At 34.5% G+C, this 26,966-nt stretch overlaps 1 long non-coding RNA gene across 1 annotated transcript; it reads right to left on the minus strand.

The window, feature by feature from the left end:
* Nucleotides 1-16,804: 16,804 nt before the first annotated feature.
* Nucleotides 16,805-24,699, minus strand: LOC132116618 (uncharacterized). Its single transcript, XR_009425660.1, has 3 exons — nucleotides 24,506-24,699; nucleotides 24,287-24,353; nucleotides 16,805-17,651 (listed from the first exon to the last, which is right to left on the minus strand). It is a non-coding gene; the product is annotated as an uncharacterized LOC132116618 (long non-coding RNA).
* Nucleotides 24,700-26,966: the final 2,267 nt, after the last annotated feature.

A 26,966-nucleotide genomic window follows, 5' to 3' on the forward strand; every position in this document is an offset into this window, starting at 1 on the left:
CTGATGTTAGTCTGCAGCTCTTCTCAGAATATTCAGCTTTTTTCAATATCTGATCAGAAATAAACATTTCTGTGAAAATCATTGACTGTGGTTACATATAAAGTGGGTTTATTTAAGTTATTTAAAGAAATAATTCAGCCATATATGAAAATGTTGTAACTTACTCACTCTCATGATGTTACAAACCCATTTGACGTGATTTCTTTTGTGGGACATAAAAGTAGAGATGTTAAACATAATATTCAATAATGTTCAATGAAAGCAGACAATGAAAAAGAACAAAGAACCACCAAAAACAATAATTCTTCTTAAGCCACATGATGCTTTATGTGAGAAATGGGCTCATATTTATAGCAGGAACGTGGAACTTACTTTACTACTGTTTTTTGATGCATTCCTGAGTCGAAAGACAAAAAAATGATATGCAAAATATGAAATAATATATATTTTTTTAACATATTAAAGTGCATGCACAAATTAATGTTTTTGTTTATAAAAAAAATCTAATTAAATGCATGCACAAATGATTAGTCTGTACTTTTTAAAAAATTACTTAAATGTAAAAAATGCATGCACAATACATTTTTCTGTGCTAAAATGTAATTATATATTTAACCTCATGCACAAATGAATGGTTTGTTGTTTAAAAATAAATGTAATTAAATGCATACACAAATGAATTGTTTGTTGTTAAAAATAAAAAAACAATACATTCATACATAAATTAATGCTTTTTGTAAAATAAATAAATGCACTGGAAAACAAATATTAGTTTGTTGTTTAAATAAATATAATGAAACAAATAATAAAAAAAATACATGCACAAATGAAATGTCCACAAAACTGGTCAAATGAATTCTGGGGAAAAAAAAAAAAAAATATATATATATATATATATATATATATATTTAGATCTTCTCCATATATTTACTATCCTTATATCTTTTTATGAGTTTTTTTGTTTTTGTTTGTTTTATCAGGTGGCAGCTGAACAGATTGACTCTTTCCACAATACACTTATCCCTGCATGACTCTGAACGACACAAGACGTCAACAAACATCTCCCATAAGAACTACTGCACCCACAATGCATTGCAAAGCCCCGACACCTAACCTGCCCTTTAGAGCAGAACGCTGAGAGCGAAACACCTGTCAGACGACCGCGGTGACGCCGCTCACACCCTCATCAGCGTGTTAATTGAATGTCAGAGGAGGCTGGTGTCAGGGCAAATTCACTGCTCCAACAAAACAAAAAAAGCTCAACCACCACATTTTACAAGTGTTAACTACATTAAAAGCTAAAAGTATAAGAGCAGTACATATGGCACGGTTGCCTTAAACAGATAACTTTATAATAAATACAACCTCATTTATATAATATAGCTGAAAATCAGTAGCATTCATTTAAATATCTCACTTCAAAACATAAACCACATAGGGACAGAAATGAACTGATCAGTTATTTCTGATTCATACGAATGGTCTGAATGAAGTAATCTGCAAAAATGAATATTTTAATAATCAGTGACTGGACAATGCATTTTAAGCACATGCATTGCTTTATGGCATTTCAGAACATAATGTATAAGCTGAGCTACAATCATATGCATTATGTATTTGCAGAGAGTATGTTTTGGGTCTTAAGCTGCATGTGCAACAATGCAACTTAAAAACAAGGAGGTTTCCTTTTTACATAAAGTTTAACAACACATGATCTACTGAAAAATGTAGTTAAGTTAGTCACTTCCACTTGCATGTACCTGCAATGAAACATGATCCTCAGCCCATTTTTATCAGTTCAGTTCATAAATGACAGGAGGTAATTTAGCTGAGGATATCACATCACAGGAGAACTAGAAACGGACTCTGTCGGACTCTGACAGTAATTTGTGTGCTCTGGATGAGCCGCTATCAGAGGAGGGAAGCGATACGGATACGCTGTCAGGTGACAGAGCGTCTTCAGCGATAAAAGCCTCAAACTGTTTCTGTAATCCAGAGTTCTGGATCCTACCAGGAAACAGTGATGGTGTGAACAATGCCCCTCGCTCACAAAGACCACCATTCATTCTGTCTTTCCTTCTTATTTAGTGACTGCTGTCTGTTTGCTTTATGATCTGCCCTTATTTTGTCATCTGTCTGTCTGTCTCTTATTCAAGTCTATAAAACCTCATATTTTCTCAAATCTCTGGATTTACAGTAGCTGATGTTTTTTTCATTACTTTGCATTTACATTATGAGGAGTAAAATTGATAAATGTACTAGTGAATTGCTTGACTCATATGAATGGTCTGAATGAAGTGATCTGCTAAAATGAACCTTTTCGTGTTCAAATATGTAAATATATAACATAAAAAACTAGCTTGTTGGTTACAAATATTGCTGAATCTTTAACAAATTGCTTTCGTTCCTCTTTTATCAGTTGCTTTGGATAAATGCATCTGCTAAAAATAAATGCATACATTTTCAATTATTGAGAAAGCAGGAAATAATTAACAGATAATGAACTGAACAAGAATTAAAAAAAAGTAAAATAAAATTAATTTGCAACTGCTAGTTTATTTTTTATGTATTTCTGATATAAGTTTATTTTTTATGTATTATGAGTTAAAGAGTTATTGAGCAAATGTAAAATAAAATAAATGCATGTGCAAATGAGTTGTTTCTTGTTTTAAAAATATACTAAATTAAATAAAAAAATACATAATGCATACACAAATTAATTGTTTCTTCTTTTAAAAATATGAAAGAAATTATATCAAAAATACATAATGCATTCACAAATGATTTGTTCCTTGTTAAAAAAAAATGCATGCACAAAAGAAATCTTCACTACTGGTCAAGACTAGTTGAATGCATTAGGAAAATAAATAGCTTTAAAATCTTTAAAATTACTTCTATTTTGATGTTTTTTTTAGGTACACCAGTGTAAATGCAAATGGATAAAAAAAATTATTTATTGCCCAAATTCCCTTGGATGTGATGCATACACACAAACATTACATACCTGAGCATTGTTGAGATATTTCGTGAAACTCTAGAGGAAGCATGAAATTATGAAGTTGTCTAAGAAAAAACAATTGACAACTGAGATATAAAATAGACAAATAAAAGAAAAAAAATCAACCCACTAAACGGACAACTTAGTAGCAATGAATCTTCAAATAAAAGTCAAATAAAAATAGAGCCAAAGTTACAACCTGCAGTGAAGTTCAGTGAATAACTTTAAATTTAAGCTCAATTTTCTTTATGAGTAATTCAATTCAAATTTGAGTAGAAATGTTATACGTATGAAACCAGTGGCAATGCAAAAGCAAGTTAAACTGAAATGCTTTGTGTGATTGAGACACTCATGCTTGTGTTTGTGTTTATTTCAGTGTTTAGTGGAGAAGGCCTCACCAGGTTTCTAATAATAACCAGACGGCGATACCAATCTTAAGATAAATTAATAGACTATAATATTCCAGCTTGCATTAATAATCATTTGGATGGGCATACAGAGGCAGTTTCCTGTAAATAGTGGGGTAATTATGTCTGCGAGGGAAAGGCTTGTTATCTGCCCACAGAGCCTGTGGCTTCGGCTTTGAAATATAGGCCTGCCATCAGCAGCGTCACCAAAGCGCTGCTATTAGTCCTGATGAAAGAGCCAATGCAGTCTCTTCTGTTTACACTCGCACCGCTGATCTGGGTTCAGTTTAATTACACTCAACCGCTCCTGGAGGAACTCCACATATAAACTATATCAAGAGCTGGAATCGATCAGCGATGCAATGATCCACTGCCATTTTACTACCAAGTTCAATTTTATTGCCAATAATGATCAAAGCAAACAAATCTTGGACCAATTAAAACAGGCCGTTTACGACTGCCAAACAAACCGCGCATTAAAGTTGTGATGAAACAGAAGAACGTTCAATATATAAATGTAACAAATTTTTTAAAAAGTAGGGCGGGGAGTTGGTTTTATGCATTGGTTGCTGATTGGCTGTTGAGATGTGGGTGTGGCACGCAATCAAGGAGGCGTGGCTGAATTGGAAAGGGCGGGGCTTCAGCAAGCGAAATGATTGGATAAAGAGAAGAGTGTCATTCCACTAGAAGCTCCAGTAATGAGATTTGAATTAAACATCACGAGGTAGGACAGAAAAAATATGTTTAAATTAGACAAAAAGTCGGTAGGAATGCAAATGAGGAATCAAATGCTTGTCTAACGTATAGTTTAAAACCTTATTGGATGAGCCACATTTAAAGCAGAAATGCAAGTGCACATAATCAGTTGCATTCTGTAGGAAAGTCGGCATCAAATGTATTTGTGAACAAAAAAAGGTTTGTTTGTTTGTTTTTTCATTTGAAAATTTCAACCACAGAAATATGGGTCAATCCTTAATACACTATTAAAGCCCTATTAAAGTATGTTTTTTTAATCTTAAATCAACATGAGGTGAATTTTGCATCATTTCATGTTTGAATTACATGTGACATCTTACAGTAGAAAGACTGAAATATTATTAGAGTATAATTCTTTATTAATTATTTACTTTGCAAACAATAGTTTTTTATATTTTACCAGTGCATCAAGACAAAAAATTAAATTAAAAAAAAATATTTTATATATAAAAGTTTACTATATAATTCTGAGCAATTTTATGTTTTGTAAATAAATAAATAAATACTACAACTAATTAAGAAATAATTATAAAGTATATTTCAATAGCACATTAAGACAAGGAAATGTGCTTAGAATTGCCCCATAGATCTTTTATATTAAAATATATATATAAATATAAAAGCAATGTATCTCCAATACTGTATATTAAGACAAGAGAACACAGGCTACTTTATAACGGGACTAACCCATATATTTTGTAAATAAATGAATGAACGAATAAATAAATAAATGTTTTAATCCATTTTGTAATTTAAAAAAAATATTATAAATTAATATAATATAATAATATAAATTATTAATATAAATAATATAAAATATATTTTATTATATATAAAAATATAAATTATTATTATAATATAATATAATAATATTTTTAATATAAAATCTTTTAATAGTATATTAAGAAACATAAAACTGGCTTTTTAATAGGACTGACCAATATATATATATATATATATATATATATATAAAATTGTAGTACTCGAGCCAAGACCTGCAGTGTTAGTGTGACATTGGCTCTGATAATCCCTCCGCGTTTTGACGATCAGAGCACAACGAACACAGCGTTAATTAATCTCTGGATTTATTCTGAAGCTGCACAGCAACAAAGCTCATAAATCAGGAATGATTTCCCTGTCGCTGGAGCTGCGGAGAGAGAGCCGTGCAGGTGTGTGTGTGTGTGTGTGTGTGTGTGGATGATGTATCGTAATACACGCTCAACTGTGATCCGACCATGTAACAAACATCAATCAAACAGCAACATGTTCATTTCCACCGTCTTTATCAAGAGCACAGATGAGGAACAGGAGCAGAAATCCCTGCGTTCAGGGAAAAAGTTTGCAGCGATTCCTCAACTAAAACTTTCAGGACGGTGTTCCTGAAAACGTACATTTATAAATATTTTTGTTTTAATTTAAAGGACGTATTTCTATAAAGAGTATATCAGACTTTCAGAAATAGGCTTTAATAAGATGAATATTATAACCTTATTATATATTTTACCAGAACATTAAGGCAATCAAAGAACTTTATAACAAATAAAAAATTTTATAATAAATAAAAAATAAATAATATGTTTTATATTTTATCAGAATATTAATACTTATAACAGCATGACCCACATATTTTGAATGAATGAATATACAGGATAATATATATATATATATACATACTAGTAATATTAGAAACCATATTATTATTATTACTGCAAAAATTGTTTATTACAAAATATAGAAGTCAGTCCTGTTACAATGAATAACTGAATGAATTAAGTGTTTGTTTTTTTATTATTACTATTATTATATCAGTATAAAGACACTAAAATGCATTTTGTAACAGGACTGACTTCTAGGCTTTGTAATGAACAAATACTGTTTGCATTAATAATAATAAGGTTTCTATATATATATATATATATGTATGCATATATATATATATGTATAGCAGAACTGACCCATATATTTTACAAAATAATAAATAAATTAAGATAGGAGAATATTTTTTTGACATATATATTTTGTACTTAAAGAATAGTCATTAACTTATATACATGCTAATGATTAAAATCAACTAATTCTGGATTCTATTTAAATGCATTTAAAGCATTCAGAGTATTAAAGTTGACTTGAGATGCGGTTTTGGAGGTAAACAGTGTGGTAAAAGATGAACAGACCTGATGAGATGCACTTTATTAACTGCTGGTCATCGAGCGTCTGATTAATATTCAGTGCAGCGAGGTACGTTTGTGTGAAGAGGCTCTCATGCACATCTGCACTGCTCCTCTGCCACCGTCAAGAGCTCTTCTCCACTTCCCTTATTAGTGCACTGCTTTGTAGTGCACACTGCTTCATGCCATTATGAGCTTTCTTTGATCCCGGCCTGCTTTCATCATTAAGGGTGTCCACATAAGAGCGCTACGCGACGGGCTGATCTCCTGAAATCAGATCTATTAGATTGATTCTGTCAAAATCATTTCTGAAGCAGATCCTAGTGAACATATATGAGGCCAAGAGGAGGCTGAATCACATGAAGAGAACATTTTAGAAACACATGTCACACTTAATGGGGTAAGTTGTCACAGTCTATTAGCCTAACTCATTCCCATGTGACAACTAGCCCCGGTCAAGCTACAACACAGGGTTTCCCAAACTGAGTTCATGCGTTGATGAAAGCATTAAATTAAATTAAATTAAATTAATGTTAAAGTCATAAATATAATTACAATAAAACAATCAAAATAAAACACTAAAGTTAATGAAATGCTAATAATTAAATCATAACAATGTAAAATTAAAACAATAAAAATTAACCGCTGAAAAAGTTGATGAAATGCTAATTTAATCAAAAACTCAAAAATTAAATAAATTAAAATAATCAAAATAAAACTCATACTAGAAATGCTGATGAGAAGCTCATTATTAAATAATAATACAAAATTTAATTACAACAAAAATAACAAATAAAACACTTAATAAAAAACAATAGATAATTCATCATAATGTAAAAATGTCATTATCATAATGAAAATTTAATTTTAAAATAATCTAAACTTCAAATGTATACAAATCTAATATTTTTAATGTAAAATTAATATTAAAAACAATTAAAATAAAACCCAAAAAATCCAACTTAAGTCAATCATAAAATGTGAACATAAATTTTAATATAAAAAATAAAAATAAATCGATGAAAAGCTAATTATTTATGAAACAGAAAATTAAGAGACAATTTAAAAATACAAACAAATAAAAAACACAAAAGTAAAGGAGTATTTGAAGCAAACAGATGAAAGCAGAAAGAGAGAGTTGTTCTGTAAAGAAGGACGGTTTGTAAACGAGTGGCAGGTGTGTTGCAGTGTTGGGGTCAAAGGTCACGCTCTCAGCCTGTATCATCTCAGAAACACCCAGCTTCTGCTTCCTGCTGTAAACAGTGACATCTGAATTAAAAGTAGTCATTCTTTGGTTGTACACATGAAACATTACTGTGAGGATTATTAGTTATCAGCATTAATTACAGCTCAATCCTCTCTGTTATCTTGCCTTTCTCTGATTCTTATCAGTCATGAATAAAAGATGACGCAGAAAGTAGTGACTGTTGTTATCGGAGAAGACTAACGGCCCCTGACAGGCATAAAAACACACGCGGTGGCCGCAGGGAAGGAAATCACAAGCTATAAAATCAATCAGCTTTAAAGATGTAACATGTCTGTGTGTCACAGCGCAGGTCAATGCATCCCACAGCGCCTGGGGAAAAAAACCTAGAAAACACCTGAAAGTGATGAAAATATATGAGTGAGAGTCATATACAGTACATATGATGTTTATATGTGACCCTGGAGCACAAAACCAGTCTTAGGTGTCAATTTTACAAGATTGAGATTTATACATCATCTGAAAGCTGAATAAATAAGCTTTAGTTATGATGGGACAATATTTGTCTGAGATGCAACTTTTTGAAAATCTGGAATCTGAGGGAGCAAAAAAATCTAAATATTGAGAAAATCACCTTTAAAGTTGTTCAAATGAAGCTCTTAGCAATGCATATTACTAATCAAACAATATGTTTTTATATATTTACGATAGGAAATTTACAAAATATCTTCATGGAACATGATCTTTACTAAATATCTTAATGATTTTTGGCATAAAAGAAAAATCGATCATTTTGACCCATGCAATATATTGTTGGCTATTGCTACAAATACACCGCAGAGACTTCAGACTGCTCCAGGGTCACATATATGTATAATCTTTTAATGTAATATAATGTGTATACAGACCAAAAAAATATTTACAATGCCAATACATTCCAAATTTATTTTATACATTTATTATAAAGAAAAATACACATTAATGTGATTTACACACTACAATATGGCACTATAGCAAGCATTTGCCAAATTCATATGAAAAAAAAGAAATTAAATACTTAACAAAAAATTATTTAAAAAATATATTGACATACTTAACTGTTATTAGATTAAAATACATTAACATGTGTGATATTTTATAGGCCTTAATATATATTAAACTTATTAAATAAAAATATATAACATATATTATATACAATAGTACAGAAGATACATGCATATATATATATATATATGTGTGTGTGTGTGTGTGTGTGTGTATACACTACCGTTCAAAAGTCAGTAAGACATTTTTTAAAGAAGTCTCTTATGGTCATCAATGCTGCATTTATTTGATCAAAAATACTGAAAAAAAATTATATAAATCTATTATAATATCCTTTAAATTATTATTTATTTCTGTGATGCAAAGCTGAATTTCCATCATCATTACATTACAGTATAAAGTGTCACATGATGCTTAAGAAACCATTCTAATATGCTGATTTATTATCAGAATTATCAATATTGTGCTGCCAAATATTCTTTTGGAAACTGCAAAACTTTTTTCAGGATTATTTGATGAATAAAAAGTTAAGAAGAACAGCATTTATTAAAAATATTAAAATTTACTAACAATATAAATCTTTGCTTTAACACATCCTTGCTCAATAAAAGTTGTAATTTCTTTCAAAAAAAAAAAAAAATCAATAAATTTACTGACCCCAAACCTTTGAATGGTAGTTTATACTGTAAGAAAAGATTTTTATTTTAAATAAATGCTCTTCTTTTAAATTTGTAATCATCAAAGAATCAAAAAAAAAAATAGTATCACAGGTTCCAAAAAAATAAAATAAAAATTAAGCATCAAAACAGTTTCAACACTGATAATAAATCAGCATATTAGAATGATTTCTGAAAATCACGTGACACTGAAGACCGGAGTAATGATGCTGACAATACAGGTTAGATTTAATATATATTATAATAGAAAAAAAATTTTTTTTACATAATAATGATTTTTCACAATATTAAATTTTTTTTTTTCGAATGCAGCATTTCAGTATAGTGGTATAGTCAGTGTTATAATCCCCCAAATATGATTATAACAGACCTATATGGCCTATACAGACTGTATGTATATATAAATCTGATTTAAATAATGCAGGGCATGAACCACGAACATAAAAACAAGCAAAGAGACAAAAGAACGAATTTCCGCTGTTCACAAGTTCTGGTGTAAAAACTCAGATCCTGTACAAGCAAGTGTGTGTGTGTGTGTGTGCAGCCTGGACGTGTGTTTCTCAGCGGACGTTGATTTGGCGACACACGTGAGCTCACACATTACACAGCGTCACGTTTAGCACTGAGATCTGCTAGCACTGCCAGAACTGCTCCACTGCCATCTTCACTTCCACATCTCTCTCTCTCTCTGTGTGTTTCGCTGGAGGTAAAAACAGCCGCTCTTAGCACCCTGTCAGAGTCGGGCTAAACGCTACCCTAAAGCACTCACTGTGCTCTCACACACACACACACACTCTTTCACAGGTGTTTGAGAGTGAGAGGAGATCATATGATCTGTCAGTGTGTTTCTCACTCCTCCTTTTCTCTTCCAATACTACTTTTTCTCCATCACAGAGTTATTAAAGTGAATGTCATCTGCTCGTGTTAGTACACCTGCTAGTGAAAACACTTTTAGAAACAAGTGGCTTTTTTATTTTAAATAGTAATGGTTTAGCAATTAACATTTTGTCATCAGTTACTCACCCTCATGTCACTCCAAACCTGTATGAAGTGGAAAACAGATATTAAATTAGTTGAAAATGCCTTCACCCTCAGGCCAACCAAGATGTAGATGAGTTTGTTTCTTCATCAGATTTGGAGAAATGTAGCATTGCATCAGTGTCTCATCAAAGGATGCTCTGCAGTGTATGGGTGCCGTCAGAATGAGAGTCCAAACAGCTGATAAAAACATCACAATAATCCACAGCACTCCAGTCCATCACTTAACATCTGGAGAAGACAAAAGCTGTGCGTTTGTAAGAAATAAATCTGTTTTTTAACTAAAACTGTTGCTTTCAGCTAAAATATGACTCCATAATCCATAATAACACTTCCTCCAGTGAAAATGTGTTCTGGTCTGAATCAGGAGAGAAATCTGCACAGATCAAGCAACGTTTAAACATCTCTAAACAAATACGTGGCTGGATTTTGATGTGAGAGACAACAGATGCACTTTTCCCCTGGATGAAGCGTTATTATGGATTATAGACTCTTATTGTAGTTAAAAACATCTAAATAAGGAATTTATTTCTTACAAAGACACAGCTTTCATCTTCTCAAGATGTGAACTGATGGACTGGAGTGGCTGTGGATTATTGTGATGTTTTTATCAGCTGTTTGGACTGTCATTCTGACGGCACCCATTCACTGCAGAGCATCCATTGATGAGACACTGATGCAATGCTACATTTCTCAAAATCTAATAAAGAAACAAACTCATCCTCATCTTGGATAAACTGAGGACATTTTTATTTTTGTGTGCACTATTCCTTTAAACAATATTAAACATTACTGACCTTGTTGAAGAATATCCAACACATAACAAGCAAAGATTGACTCACAGGAACAGGTTAGTGAGTTTATCCACATAGAAAGTACCTAAACAAATGATATTACCCATTTACAACACAAAAAAACAGAAATACAAGCTGTATGTTTATGCTTTTAAGCTTCTTGTCTCATTGACTTCCATTGAAAGTGCATTAGTGGACAGACAATTTGTGCTTGTTTTTACCAAATGAGTGACATTTTCATTGCATTACTTTTTCTTAACCCATCAATAATAAACATCTGAAATCCCAGATCTGTAGGAGAGCATGTTCAGTATTGCAAAACATATATGTTAAGCACTGAAGTGTGTGACGTTTGGCTTTTCTGATGATCAGAGCTGCTGTATGAGTGTGTGTGTGTGTGTGTGTGTGTGCATTAGGACCCATCTGATAAAGCGCTCAATCACCTCTTAGCAGCGTCTGCATCTGAGCAGAAAAGGACAGCTCAATTGGTTTCATTAGAAGACACACAATACACTAATAACAGTTACAAGATACCAAATCCATCCGCTAATTAGAGCGAGATGATTGATATATCAGGACAAGGTTGTTTTTTGATCCTCTGACAATCCTGAGTCTGTGTGAAGCATCTCAGTAATTGTCGGAGGAGGAGGCAGTGATGACGTCGGCGGTAATTACTCCCAAATTAATCACACAATCAGCCGAACGCAGAAAATGAAGTTTGGACCCCACGCGCTTCTGGAGAAGTGGCCACACACACATTAATACAGAGCAGAAAGAACCAGCTGGAAGAATGACGGCGGTAAACAAGCCTTCAAACTGGATGTTTACCAGAAAAATGACAAATCATAATCCTGTTGTCACATTTATGGAAAAGGAGAGAAGAAAATAAGAGAAAAGAAAGAGGGAATAATCAGTATAACATTACAAAAAAGTCGTCCTTGTTCTGTGCTTGAGCTTTTAGTCTATTGTAAATTCAAAGTAAAATACCTTTTAAAATTATGGTAAAAAAAAAGGTGTGTGTGTGTTTTATATAATTTGAAATTTAAATTTGTTTGATAAATACAACATAAAATATATACACAGAGAGCGCAAGCATGTCATTTTTGTGTAAAAGACTGGAAAGTAAATAAATAAATAATGCCATAAAAATTAAATGCATATTGTGCATAAGAAAAATGTGTAAATGTCCAAGGTTTTAAAGAGGGTTTTTAGACAACATTAGCATTTATTGCATTAAATGCATTTATTTAAATGGACTGGCAATAAAACGTTTATTTTTAATTACATAAAAATAAGTGTGTTCCAGACAAACTATCAAAAACTAAAAAAGTTATTGTATTTAGTATTTATTTATTTATTTTATTTAATTCATTGCAATAATTTAAAGGATTTCTGTTGAAATGGTCCAAAAACCACAGTTTGTCAAACACTGGAATGGCATTTATGTCAACAAGTAACCAATACTATAATTTTGCCATGTTTATTATCATATACAGTTTATGGAACACTAGGGAATTTTAAAATATGGATTCCAGAGCAGGAAAAGTCATGGAAACATCTATAATGAATATCTTTTTGTTGTTGTGGTAAACTTGCACTTATTTACAAAATGCGTCCAAGACGATAACACATTTATTATTAGCTCCAATAACACTTATCTATTATCTGTTATTAATAGTCACCTTCTGCTGGGCTCTTTAGTCATCAGTAAACGTGATGATTAGACAGAGGTGCAGCTTTAATTTTACCCAAAACTCCTCGGTCACAGATTTCAAGCTCATTGTGATTCAGAGGTGAGCGAAACAGACCCAGTTTGACACGATATGAATCAGAAAACCACAAACGTGTGCCATTAGTGTGCATTAATGAACACTACAGGTGCTTTTTTCTACACCTGAACTGAAACAGCGAGCGATTTCTTTGTGTGTGTGTGTGTGTGTGTGTTTTAATTGTCTCTGAGTGAAGCCGTGGCTTCACATTACATGATTATGCTTTAATTACACATACTATTGTACTCTAATTGCTTTCATAGACACAATAGGAATCAAAAAACCCCAGGAATAAGCAGGTAATGAAGCTCAGGTCAGTAAAAATGAAAATGATTGACCTGTTGAGGAGTTACACACACCTGCTGGATCCTCAGCATTACAGAGAACAGCTGCAGACGGGAAGAGCCCGGCTATTCTGGAAAACAGATCATACACACGTGATTTTATTTTAAGTCTCTTCTGCTCACTGAGAAATACAGTAAAATCTCTAATATTGTGAAAAATTATTACTATTTAAATAGCTGTTTTCTATGTGAATATCTGTTTTAACTGTAATTTATTTCTGTGATGTGCAGCTGTATTTTCAGCATCATTCCTCCAGTCTTCAGTGTCACATGATCTTCAGAAATCATTTCTAATATACTGATTTACTGCTCAAGAAACATTTCTGATTATTATCAATGTTGAACACAGTTGTGCTGCACAATAGTTTTATGGAAACCATGATGCGTTTTATTCTTCAGGATTCACAGATGAATAGAAAGTTCAAAATAAACTATTTATTTGCAATAAAAATGTTTTGTAACTTTATATATGTCTTTTACAGACACTTTTAGATTAAATAAAATACTAAAAGTATAATTTTATATACTATGTATATAAGCTCCATTATGTTTAATGTATATATTAAATAGAAAACTTTATATATACTTGTGTAATTTATATAATTAGATTAATAAATTATAAATTGTAGTTCAAACATTCAATAAATTCAAATATATTAGCATTTAAAATATTACAATACATATATATATATATATATATATATATATATATACACACACACACACACACACACTATATATTTACATTTATATACATTAGTAAATAATTGTTAATAATTAAATTTGAACTTCCTTGGATTTACAAACAAACAGAATATGAACAATAAGACTATGGTGAAGAATATCAGATTGACTTACAAACACAAAACGCTGGCGTTAATTAAAAGGCTGACAATAGAAGTGAATAATGCATAACGAATTAATTAATGATGTTTTCATGTGCACTGATGGACTGCTGCAGTTTTCACAGATGTCGAGACATTAACAGAACTGGAGAAAGGAAGACGACCGGACAAATCCACACACAAGCAGCTTCGTTTCATTATTCACAGGGCTGTCATTAGATCGGAAGTGTCTTCTGTTTGTGTGTTTTGTTCAATTGAAATGTTGATTTGCCTGTCAGAGTTTTATTTATGGGTGGATGAAAGCTCCATTATGTTGAGCGTGCATCACAACTTCATCATCAAAGCGATGGTAGCGTCTCTCTGGCTGGTTTTCCTGCGGGCTAAATGAAACGAGTGGAGTGCTGAGTAGTTTTGTGGCTGTATTTTCTCTGCGGTCCGTCAGAAGTGCTTTGCTGCCTGATTAGCTCTTCCGTCCCTCTCAGCCGACGGCGGCACTGCGGGCGACGCCACAGCCGAGACACCTGGACCCACGCTTCCCATCGAGAGACGAGCACTCGAGCCAGAGCACAGCTGTTTCCGACCCCTCCACACACACACACACACACACACACACCAGACACACAGCGGCTACTGAAACTCACAGTTTGAACTCATCCAAAACTCATTCCAGATTCTCACACAGGTGAGTTTAGTTTCAGATTGGAGGAACATTAGATATGTTTCCACCCAAAGATGCAAATGTAATGCAAAACTGGAATAGTTGCGAATAAAGCACTTTTCTTGTTGTTTCCATCCAACAAGTCCAAAAAAAAAAAAATAATTGTATTACAAACCAGTTTCCCTTCTTCCTTTCATTGCAAAAACACTTGAATGAGCCGTGGTGAACCAAGTCTCTGCCTTTCTTACACAGAACAACCTCTTTGACAGCAACCAATCTGGCTTCAGAAGTTGACATTCAACTGAGACTGCCTTGCTCTCAGTTGTTGAAGGCCTAAGACTGGCAAGAGCGGAATCCAAATCTTCAATACTTATCTTTCTTGATCTGACCACTGCTTTTGACACAGTTAACCACCAGATCCTCCTGTCAACACTACTGACAAAAGGCATCTCAGGAACCACACTTCAATGGTTTGAGTCTTACCTATCAGATTGGTCCTTCAAAGTATCTTGGAGAGGTGAGGTGTCCAAGTTGCAACATCTAACTACTGGGGTGCCTCAGGGCTCGGTTCTTGGACCACTTCTTTTCTCTGTCTACATTGTATCATTAGGTTCTGTCATAAAAGCCCCTTTCACACTGCACGTCGGACCCGGCAAATTGCCGGAACATTTTCGGGTCGCCTTCAGTGTGAAAGCAAACACGTCCCGGGATTGATTCCGGCAATGGACCCGGGTCTGGGACCTAGTAACATTGCCGGGTTCAGTCCCAGGACGAGCGCTGTGTGAACAAAAGCCAGATCTAATGCTGTGTCGTAGTGATGACGAGCATTATCGCGCAACTCTTACCGGCTGTTTTGATGGAAGATCAATGTTCGCGACAAAAAAAATATGTGCAAACTGTAATGAAGCACAGATGAGTTTGTTCCTCACTTTCCGCGCTGACGCCGAGATCGTTCGCTAGCTTCAGTGAAAGTATAACGTGCCTAACGTTTTCGACTCGTATATTACACGTCAATCCCTAATGTCACGTGTCATTACGGGACCTTTACGGGTTGTGTGTGAAAGCACGCACATATCCTGGGTAATCACTGGCGGTGTGAAAGTGCAAAATCTAGCGACCCGGGAACAATTGCCGGAACACTTTACCCGTGTATTTGCCGGAATCACAGTGTGAAAGGGGCTTCAGAAACATGAATTTTCATACCACTGCTAAGCTGATTACACTCAACTCTATCTCTCATTCCATCCTGATGAATTGACGGTAGCTATTCGCATCTCAGCTTGTCTAACAGACATTTCTTGCTGGACGATGGACCATCACCTTCAACTCAACCTTGCCAAGACAGAACTGCTTGTGATTCCAGCAAACCCATCGTTTCATCACAATTTCACCATCAAGTTAGGCACATCAACCATAACTCCTTCAAAAACAGCTAGAAGCCTTGGAGTTATGATTGTTGATCAGCTGATTTTCTCAGACCACATCGCTAAAATTGTCCAATCCTGCAGATTTGCTTTATTCAACATCAAGAAGATCAAGCTCTTTCTATCGAAACATGCTGCACAACTCCTTGTTCAAGCTCTTGTTCTGTCCAGGCTGGACTATTGCAATGCCCTCTTGTGGCAGGTCTTCCAGCCAATTCTATCAAACCTTTACAATTAATTCAGAACGCGGCAGCAAGATTAATTTTTAATGAGCCGAAAAGAATACACACCTCTGTTTATCAATTTGCACTGGCTTCCAATAGCTGCTCCCATAAAATTCAAGGCATTGATGTTTGCCTACAAAACTACCACTGGCTCTGCACCCATTTACCTAAATTTGTTACTTCAGACTTATGTGCCTCTAGAAGCTTGCGTTCTGCAAGTGAACGTCCTTGATTGTGCCATCCCAAAGAAGCACAAAGTCACTTTTACGGACTTTTAAATTAAATGTTCCCTCCTGGTGGAATGAACTCCCCAACTCAATCCGGACAGCTGAGTCCTTAACCATCTTCAAGAATCGGCTTAAAACACATCTCTTCCATCTTTATTTGACCCTCGAACTTTAACACTCACTATTCTAATTCTATTCTTTAAAAAAAAAAAAAATCTAACTAGCTTTTTAATATTTTTTTATTCTATCTATTTTCTTTTCATTCATTATACAACTAACAAAAGCAAAAAAAAGACCTCTAACACTAGCTTGCTCTATTCTTTTTCTATTCTATCTGTTTTCTTTTTATTTATTATATTATTTAAAAGTCCTTGCTACGTGTACTGCGTTTAAGCTAACTGAGACTTGTTGTAGCACTTACATATCATTGCTCTTTTGTTGATTTTGATTGCTTCCATTGTCCTCATTTGTAAGTCCCTTTGGATAAAAGTGTCTGTAATACTGTTTTAATTTATATAATTACACATTATTTGCTCTGTTTTATTCTGTGAAACCTTACTATGTATATGGAATAACCGTTTTATAAAAGCAATAAGCAGTGTGAAGCTGTGGTTTACAGTGAATTTACTCCACTTCTGTGTTTCGTGCCTTACAATGCCCCTTAGCTGTTATAAATTCACTGTAAACCACAGCTTCTTGGGGTTTATTGCTTTAATGTCTCTTGCATTGTTGTTCTTAAACTGCAGTCAGAAGTGTGCATTCACACACAGTGAGACAGACAGATACAGACAGAGCATGTGTCTTCGGCCCAGTCTGCAGATGTGAGGACAGCAGATGCAGCAAATTCAGTGTCTGTCTACAGCTGTAGAGCCTCGCCCTGCGGGACCCGTCTGCACACACACACACACACATGCGGTACCTGTCTGTGCTCACACACCGGTTCTGCCGTCTGGTGGGCCACAGGTGAAAGAGAGGGGAGTGTTTGGAGCTGTGACTCGTTTCGTTGCACCCCAACATTCACCTCCTTCATGAATCTTTCATCCGCTCGTCTTCTTCAGGAGGCCGATGCAGGAGCTGCAAGACAAAGAGAGGAAAGCGGTGGATTACAGAAGAGAAAACGATGGTTGGTGTGAAGGAGAAGATGATTCGCAGAACGTGCTCCACTTTTACAGCACAACAGATGGTAGAGCTCTCAGAACGGCACAGATCTGAAAAACATTCACATGCACACCAACACAGACAAAGAGAGAGCTTTTCATTTATTCATTCGCTTTTTGTGTTATATCTGGAGACGTCCTCATTCGAGAAAGAAAATAGGATCATAAATTAAATACGGTTTCTTTAAATTCTGAAAATGCTTTCGGGTTTGTAGTCATTGTAATTATAGTTATATAAAACACCACAAGTCTGTCGTATATCATCAATTAGACAGTAAACATGCATGTGTGCTTATACCCGAACATAAATACATGTTTATTCAGTATTACAATAAAATACAATACTAGATCTGAACTTAGTATGCCGGATGAACCGGGGTTATTACCATTAACTAAAACTAAAACCATTCAAAATAAATAAACAAACATTTTCATTGCTTGAAATAAACATTAACTAAAAACAAGGTCGTTTTAATATATATTTATGTCTATGTTTTTTTTTTATGTGTCTATAGAGTCTATAATTATTTCCAGTACAAGTTATACTAAATGAAAATGAGCAATATCTACATTTATATATATATATATATATATTAGATGTTTATTTCAAGAAACAAAAGGTTTTTTATTGGTTTTAGTTATTTTAGTACAAGTTAATCTAAATAAATTTTTCCCCATTTTTTAAAATGGTTTCCTTGTTAATTAGCTGAAATAAAGTAGAATATATATACAGTGTTATTTTGTTATTGAGTAATAATAGTTTTAGTTATTTTACAATAAAAAAAAATAAATTCATTAATATTTATTACGTTAGTACAGTTAAACTAAATGAAGAAAATCCTTGTCAGCTACCTAAAATATATCAAATCTTAAATCTTAAAATATTAAATACAATCAGTTTAAGTTTTAAATATTATTATTTTATTTTTAAACCAGAGTTAATTCAGTTTAATAGCTTGCTATTATTGTTTTATATGTTCAGTTTTCATTTCAATTTCTTTTAAAGCCTTAGTTGTCATTCTCTTTGTTTAGATGCATACATAGATTTTATTTTTTATTTTTTTCAGTTTGAATTATTTTGGTACAAGTTAAACTAATCTTAAGCTTAATTTTATATATAAATATATATATATATATATATATACACATAAATAGTTTTAGCTTAATAACCCATTTTTTGATAGATCTGATTGTTTATTTAGCCTTGCAAAAAAAGTGGTCAAGGGCCACACAACCTAAAAACTGAAATAACATATTAGTTACGTTAACTAATTAACCCTAATAAACAGCCAAACCAGGCAGCCAGGCAGAACCAAATCCTCCCTGACCTGGAAAAGCTGAATACTGGAATCTCACTCTCTCTCTCTCTCTCTCTCTCTCTCTCTCTCTCTCAAACACACACACACACACACACAAACAGCCTCAACAACATCCATCTGCTCCAGGAGAAACTGCTCTGGGGGAGAGAGAAGACTGAGGAGGAGAAAAAAAAGAGAAGAAAAGCAGTACACAGACAGTTTTTGTAGCTTCAGTTCTCTGGCACGAGTTTCTCTTGAATAAAGTGAGTTGGGTTTTATTGGTAAACGTGTTTGTGGTCAGTAAGGGCCCTGGGAGCGTGGGTCAAAGCCCGGGGCCAGCGATCGCCACATGCTCCATCCAGAGCCGCACTATCAACACGATTGGTATTTCCATGGCGATGAACTGCCGAGCAGCCAATGGGAACGCGAGGTGTGGGATCTGCTCCGCAGCGGCACCAGAAGCCTCTAGAAGCTTAAGGAGGGATTCAGACCATTAATTGAATATTAATGCAAACTCAGCGCTGACACTGGTGTGATTAGACTAATTGATCAGCTCGCCGTGCCAAGATGTCTGCCGCCGCCCGCATCCCATAATCCTTCATTTCTAGGGCCTTTTCATATTTGCATGATTTCCTCTCATCTCACAGATGCTTGTTTAAATATTTGTGCACCTGATGTTATTCAGAAATAATGAGATGACTATTACGGAGAACACTGGTTCATTGTGAACTCTGCACCTCGGCTGTTCTCCATGTGAAGAGAAACAGATAATGATGACGGACCTTCACACTTTTGGGAAAACAGAGTGAATCTCATAAGAAAAAGACAAAAAACAAGTCCAGGTCACATTTCACCCTCATAAATTGAGATTTATTTGCAGAATGGTCATAAAAACTGGAGGAGGATTCACTTAATATGAGTATTTCACCCAAAATGTAAAAATGTGCAAAATAAAAAATGTATTTCTGTAATGCTTCGGTTTAGATCTGAAAAAAAAAAAAATAATAATAATAATAATAATAAAATAATTTGTTTTATTATTTTAGCTCAGCATAAGTTAAAAGAAGTACAATAAACAATCATTATTAATAAACACATTACAAATTTTATTTCAAATCGTAATTTAAATCATTATTGCCAAAACAGATTAGAAAATACTTTTTTTTTTATTCGTTTTTTGTGCCCAATTATCATAAAATGCCAAAAAAAAAAAAAAAAAAAAAAAAAGATCTTTAAAAATGAAAAGGAAATCATTTCTCATTTCTTTCTTGTGATTTGATTTTTGGATGAACTGACAGGTTTAAGCATGAAATGCAGGACAGTTCGTTGTTTCATGGGGTCAAGGAATAATCCGGCTAAAATAAGCTACGGCACGACGCATATGCATCAGTGTGAAGCTCATTGACTTCACAACAGGGATGAGGAGTGTGTCCTGATGAAGCTCACACACACTCACACACACACACAGAGCTCTGCTTAAAGAGAATTCTAGAAGACCTACAGGAAACAGACACCATTTGGCGTTTATGTAAATTTTTGAACAAAATGGCTGCCTGCCAATTCCTGTCAGTTTGAACAAAGCTGGCCTCGCTGGCAGCAAGCAAGTGTTAAGGTGGCACAGATCCACCATGAGTCGCCGTGGAGGCCCGTCTACCCCATTCCTCCTTAAACGCGCCGGCTGAAGTCTAAATTGGGGATCCATGAAGTTGTGATCCATTGTGTTGTTCGGGCAGGAGCTCGCTGTCTTACGACCGCTGCTATAGGCCGACGAGTCGTCATAGCAGCTGTTGAGACGGTGCCAACATACAGTCTCGTTAAGACCGGAGCGCTTCGTTATTCATGCTTTCCACTGAGTACCTTAATTAAGATTGTGACAGGAAGACATCAGCGTTTGGATGCCTCGCTGTGGAAATATCTGAGCTTTATTTGTCTGAGTGACGCCATCGGACCTCCAACACTTATATTAAACTAACAGACATGAATGATTCTTTACGACACCCTAGCAACCACATAGCAACACCCTGGAAACCACCAATAACACCTTAGCAGCCTGCAAACAACTACTCACCACACCTTAGAAACTGTATAGCAACCAGGGGTATTTCACTAATAACACGCTAGAAACCTGCAAACAACTATTCTGAACACCTTATATGCATAGCAACTCCCTGGAAACCACCACTGACACCCTGGTAACCTCCTACACTTTAAAGTCTGCATAGCAACACCCCGGTAACCACCACTGACACCCTGGTAACCTCCTACACTTTAAAGTCTGCATAGCAACACCCCGGTAACCACCACTGACACCCTAGTAACCTCCTACACTTTAAAGTCTGCATAGCAACGCCCTGGTAACCGCCACGGACACCCTAATAACCTCCTACACTTTAAAGTCTGCATAGCAATGCCCCGGTAACCGCCACTGACACCCTAGTAACCTACTACACTTTAAAGTCTGCATAGCAACGCCCCGGAAACCGCCACTGACACCCTAGTAACCTCCTACACTTTAAAGTATGCATAGCAACGCCCCGGAAACCGCCACTGACACCCTAGTAACCTCCTACACTTTAAAGTATGCATAGCAACGCCCCGGAAACCACCACTGACACCCTAGTAACCTCCTACACTTTAAAGTCTGCATAGCAACGCCCCGGTAACCGCCACTGACACCCTAGTAACCTCCTACACTTTAAACACTGCATAGCAACGCCCCGGTAACCGCCACTGACACCCTAGTAACCTACTACACTTTAAAGTCCGCATTGCAACGCCCCGGAAACCACCACTGACACCCTAGTAATCTACTACACTTTAAAGTCCGCATAGCAACGCCCTGGAAACCGCCAATGACACCCTAGTAACCTCCTATACTTTAAAGTCTGCATAGCAACGCCCTGGAAACCACCACTGACACCCTAGAAGCCTTGAAACAACTATTTAGAAAATGTTAGAAACTGCATAGCAACACCCTGGCAACCACTTATATTAAAATAATATTAAAAAGAAAACAAACTGAATACACATTAACTACATAGCAACACCTAGGCAATCACCCACAACTCTTTAGAAACCTGTTAAAAACTATTAACGCCTTCTAAACTGCACAGCAACCACTCAGCACACATTAGAAACTATTTACTGACCGTCTTCATCTACAAAACTGCATTTATATGTCTGGTTTAATTCTATCTGCGAAATGTTTTGATTTATCTTCCATTACAATACATAAATCCTGTTAATATGTAATTAAATTACAGTTAGACATTTAAAGCATGAGTAAAACCATCTGAATCCTTTGTTGGGTTGATTGTCTCTCTTGCTGCTGAAATGATCAGCTTTACTAAAGAAAGGAGCTTTAGTGGAAAAGAGGGAATGAGCAACTCCACAAAGCTTTAATAAAGCCTGGGAACCTCCAGCCCAAACGTTCATTAACGCCGTGCTGATGAACGACCCGCACCTGATAGTCAGAGATACTGAAAGCACTCTATTAATTACTGTGATTATGGTGCGGTAAAAAAAACAGCATTTGTGCTTTAAAAGCTTGAGTTTAAATAATGCACTCGACTGGAGAGGCCAGTTCATCTTCAGGAAGATAAGTGTTTGCTACTTTCCACAAATAAAAAAATATTCATTATCTAGAGTAAGATTAATTGAAATCATTGTGCAGCATGTATACTGTAGATCACCAGCAGTTATAATGCATTATAATACTTACATATATCCTTGGTTATAGCACTGAAGAGCATAATGCATTATAAAGCAGTTCAGGAAACGCTGAACTGTATTTATGATATGTCAGTTCATTATAATATATAACTGTGTAACTAAAAAAGGTACATGTTATAACAAATATAGTGATTATAATACTTGAGTGCATTTCACTAAACAAATACACTGGTATTTATAATGTTATAATGCCATGCACTATATAAGGGTGTAGTAAAAAAAACTGGTAAATGTAATAACAGTTATAATGCTTTATAATAATTTCATATACATGCTTTTACTGAGTATAATGCATTATAATCCACTATTATACAAAAATGCTGTTTGTTATGTTATAATGCATTATACCATTTAAAGATGTAGTCAAAGTGTGTTATAACAGTTATAATGCATTATAATCCTTACATATTTGTGGTTATTGTACAAATTCAATAAACAAATTTAATTAAATCTAATTTATGACATATGTTATAATGCATACTATATAAAACTGTAGCTAAAAATAGGTGCATGTAATAATGCCTTATAATACTTACATAATCATGGTAAAAGTGTATAATGCATTTCTTGAAATAAAAAAGGGTATTTATCATGTGTTCTAATGTATTATAACACAAAGATATATAACCAAAAAGAGGTACGGTATAACAGTTATAATGCACTATAATCCTTACATAATCATTATTATTGTGCTAGAGCATATTATGTATTATAACATTATAAGCAATAATTTTTCACGAAACAAAAAAGTGCATTTATAATGATTTAATGCATCATACTATGTAAAGATATAGTCAAAAACAGGTATGTGTAACAAGTTATAGTGCATTATAATACTTAAATATCTATGGTTACAGAGCTAAAGAGTATAATGAATCATAATGCATTTCATAAAACAAATTACAAATTATATTTTTGAATTATAATGCATTATACTATATAAGGGTAAAACAGGTGCATTATAACAGTTATAATGCATTATAATACCAACATATTTATTGTTTAAAGAGTATAATGCATTTTATGAAATACTATATGTAGCCAAAAATAGGTACCTTAAATACATGTATTATACCTCACTATAATGAAACTGTAAATATGCTTTATGTTATAGTGCATTATACTAGCCAAAAATAGGTGCATTATGTTTTATAACTGTGTTTACAATGATTTAAGAAAACACAACCCTGATTATAAAGTGTATTATAGGGCATTATGAAAGAATGCATTTATATTATAATTTATTATATACACACAGGCTGTAGATAAATCACTGCCACACACACACACATAGTGTGAAGATCTTTAGCTGCAGCACTTGGGAGGAAACGAGTCCTCTCTGAACGCTGGGAAAAACGAGGTAATTAGTAATTTTGGGAGTCTATTAATTTTGCAAAGTTTCCCAGCCACAGCACACAGAGCACAGAGACACTATTTGCTTACCTTGTCATTATGCAAAAATATATTAGCTAATTATTTTGAATAATGCAATTAAGATATGCATATTTAGCATAAATCTCACAATGGAAGTGTAGGAGTCAGCAGACGAGGGCACATGGGTGCCACCCAACACAGCATGGCACGAGTCCCTGCAGTACACAGAGAGAGAGAGAATGAGGAGAGAAACACGATGAGAAAAGACAAGATGAGAGCAGAAGAGCTTTTGCATCTGTAGTTACCAAGAGTAGAGGGGAAAAGAATTAAATGCAAATCTGTGTATCCTTTCCACACACACACTCACAGTCTCGGCGGTGGGATTGTTCCTCTTACAGTCAATGAATCTGGCAGACTGTAGTAGCATCATCTCTTGCGCTGTCTACAGCATGACAGACAGACAGACAGATGCTACATTCAATACTCAGTGTGCTTTAAGAGAAAACAGAGACTCTATAGCTGAGATAGAACACTGCTGTTATAATGAAAGGGAGAAAGAGGAACGCCCAAATATGGCAACTCTAGAAGTGTAAGCCCCGCCTTCCAAAGAAAACAACCAATTAGAAGTCAGCGCCTCACACTGCACATCCACTGGATCCCAATGTTATTTTAGTATCCTTGATATACTTTTGTAGTTTTGCTAACTAGATTTAATTTGACTCACTTTCATTTTAGTAAATTTATACAAATTTTTAAATATTCGTTCATGTTAATGTTCAGGAATATCTGGCCTCTCTGCCCATAGTTCCACAAGATCACAATGAAATCGTAGAAACTCTTTTTTTTATATATTCTATAAAATATTCTATATATATATATACACAGTATGTATTGAACATCTAAAAATGAACCATGACTGTAAAAAGGCGTAATGTAGCTCTGTTGTAATATCAAAGATTTGTATTGTGAATATATTGAACTTATTTTTTGTCAATATAGTTTGCTCATTTTGTTTAGTTTTAGTTATTCGAGTACTTTAAGTAGCAGGTTGAGAAATGAGCTCAAATATATATATATAAGTATTAAAACATTTTAAATCTAATTTTATTTTAGTTCTATCTATTTTAGTTGATAACCTAGGCTGGACGAAGCTGAATCACTTTTTTTTTTTTTTTTGCGTCTCTTAAAAACATTTGTTACTGATGTGTTAAGTAGCTGAAAATGTGAGTTTCTCAAGTAAATTTAGAAATTTCAATATTTTGGCATTCAATTCAAAAGTATGACTGAAAACATCTGCCCAAGTTTGTTCCCAATATGAACCATCTTGCCTTGAAAGATCACTTTTTCTGCAGGAGGATCCGTCTCATTCCTCGCCGATGACCGTAAATGTCTCTCTGCAAAATCAAAAACACAAATTATAAACATTTACTTTTGTGCATTTCATCCAAAAGACTTCTATTGCATTCATTTTTTTATTATAAACCCAAAGTTATCAATAAAATGGTTCAATCCAATTAAAAAGACTATTTCACCCAATATTTGTGTATAAATCACCCACAGGATGTTCCCTAAGAAGGGTGCTGTCTATGTAGTGTTCGGAACAGCTGAAGAGAAATATAAAGCAACAGAACGGCTGAGCTGTGACATTAATTCATAATCACAAAACTCCAAAAACTCAATCTCCCAAATAATCTAGCACAGAAGAAACAGACTATAGATTGAATCTTCTGACTCTTTTATTTGAAAGATCAGGGCTGAGAGATGACCTCGATCTGCAGAGAGAGAGACGTCCATTCACACACACATACACACAAACACACACACAAGAGAGAGCAGAGAAATCAGTGAGCACAGAAAGCATGAGTGATAACAAGAGCGTTTCTGCATGGGCTACAGCCTTGAAACAGCCAGAAATGACACATACAGAGAGAGTGAGAGAGAGAGAGAGAGAGAGAGAGAGAGAGAGAGAGAGAGAGAGAGAGAGTGAGAGAGAGAGAGAGAGAGAGAGAGATAGAGACAGAGAGAGTGAGAGAGAGAGACAGAGAGTGAGAGAGAGAGAGAGAGAGAGAGAGAGAGACAGAGAGAGAGAGAGAGAGACAGAGAGAGAGAGAGAGATAGAGAGAGAGAGAGATAGAGACAGAGAGAGAGAGAGAGATAGAGAGAGAGAGAGAGAGAGAGAGAGAGAGAGAGAGAGAGAGAGTGAGAGAGACAGAGAGAGTGAGAGAGAGAGAGATAGAGAGAGAGAGAGAGAGAGAGAGAGAGTGAGAGTGAGAGAGAGAGAGAGAGAGAGAGAGTGAGAGAGAGAGAGAGAGTGAGAGAGAGGGGGGGCTGTGGGTCTCAGCTGGCATCACACTGCACTAAGTTCCTGAATTATGTTTGCAGCCCAACATCACACACACAGCTTACACTTTCATTAAGTTTTTTATATAACCCTCATATTACATGTAGAAGATAGATCATGGTTCTGTATATTGATTTTAGGTCTTGCTGCAATAATTAGCCGTTAAACACAGCATAAAATATTGTGCACTTGCAGACAACAGACAGACAACTAGAGTTGAAGCTTCTGTCATTTAAAACTCATGGGGACCTTTTCTGAAGAATTTGTCATCAAACAGGTTCCCAAACATGTTTGTAACTATTCTGTAAAAGTAGCCTCTGAGATTTCAAATGACTAAACCTTCTATAAATAATATAAATTAATATTATAATGAAAACTACAATTCAATATATATATTTTGAATATATAAAATATATATAATATATAATATATATATATATTATATATATATATACACACACACACACATACACATCCAAAAGTTTTT

The sequence above is a fragment of the Carassius carassius genome, chromosome 36 (genome assembly GCF_963082965.1).
Source record: "Carassius carassius chromosome 36, fCarCar2.1, whole genome shotgun sequence".
Lineage (NCBI taxonomy): Eukaryota > Metazoa > Chordata > Actinopteri > Cypriniformes > Cyprinidae > Carassius > Carassius carassius.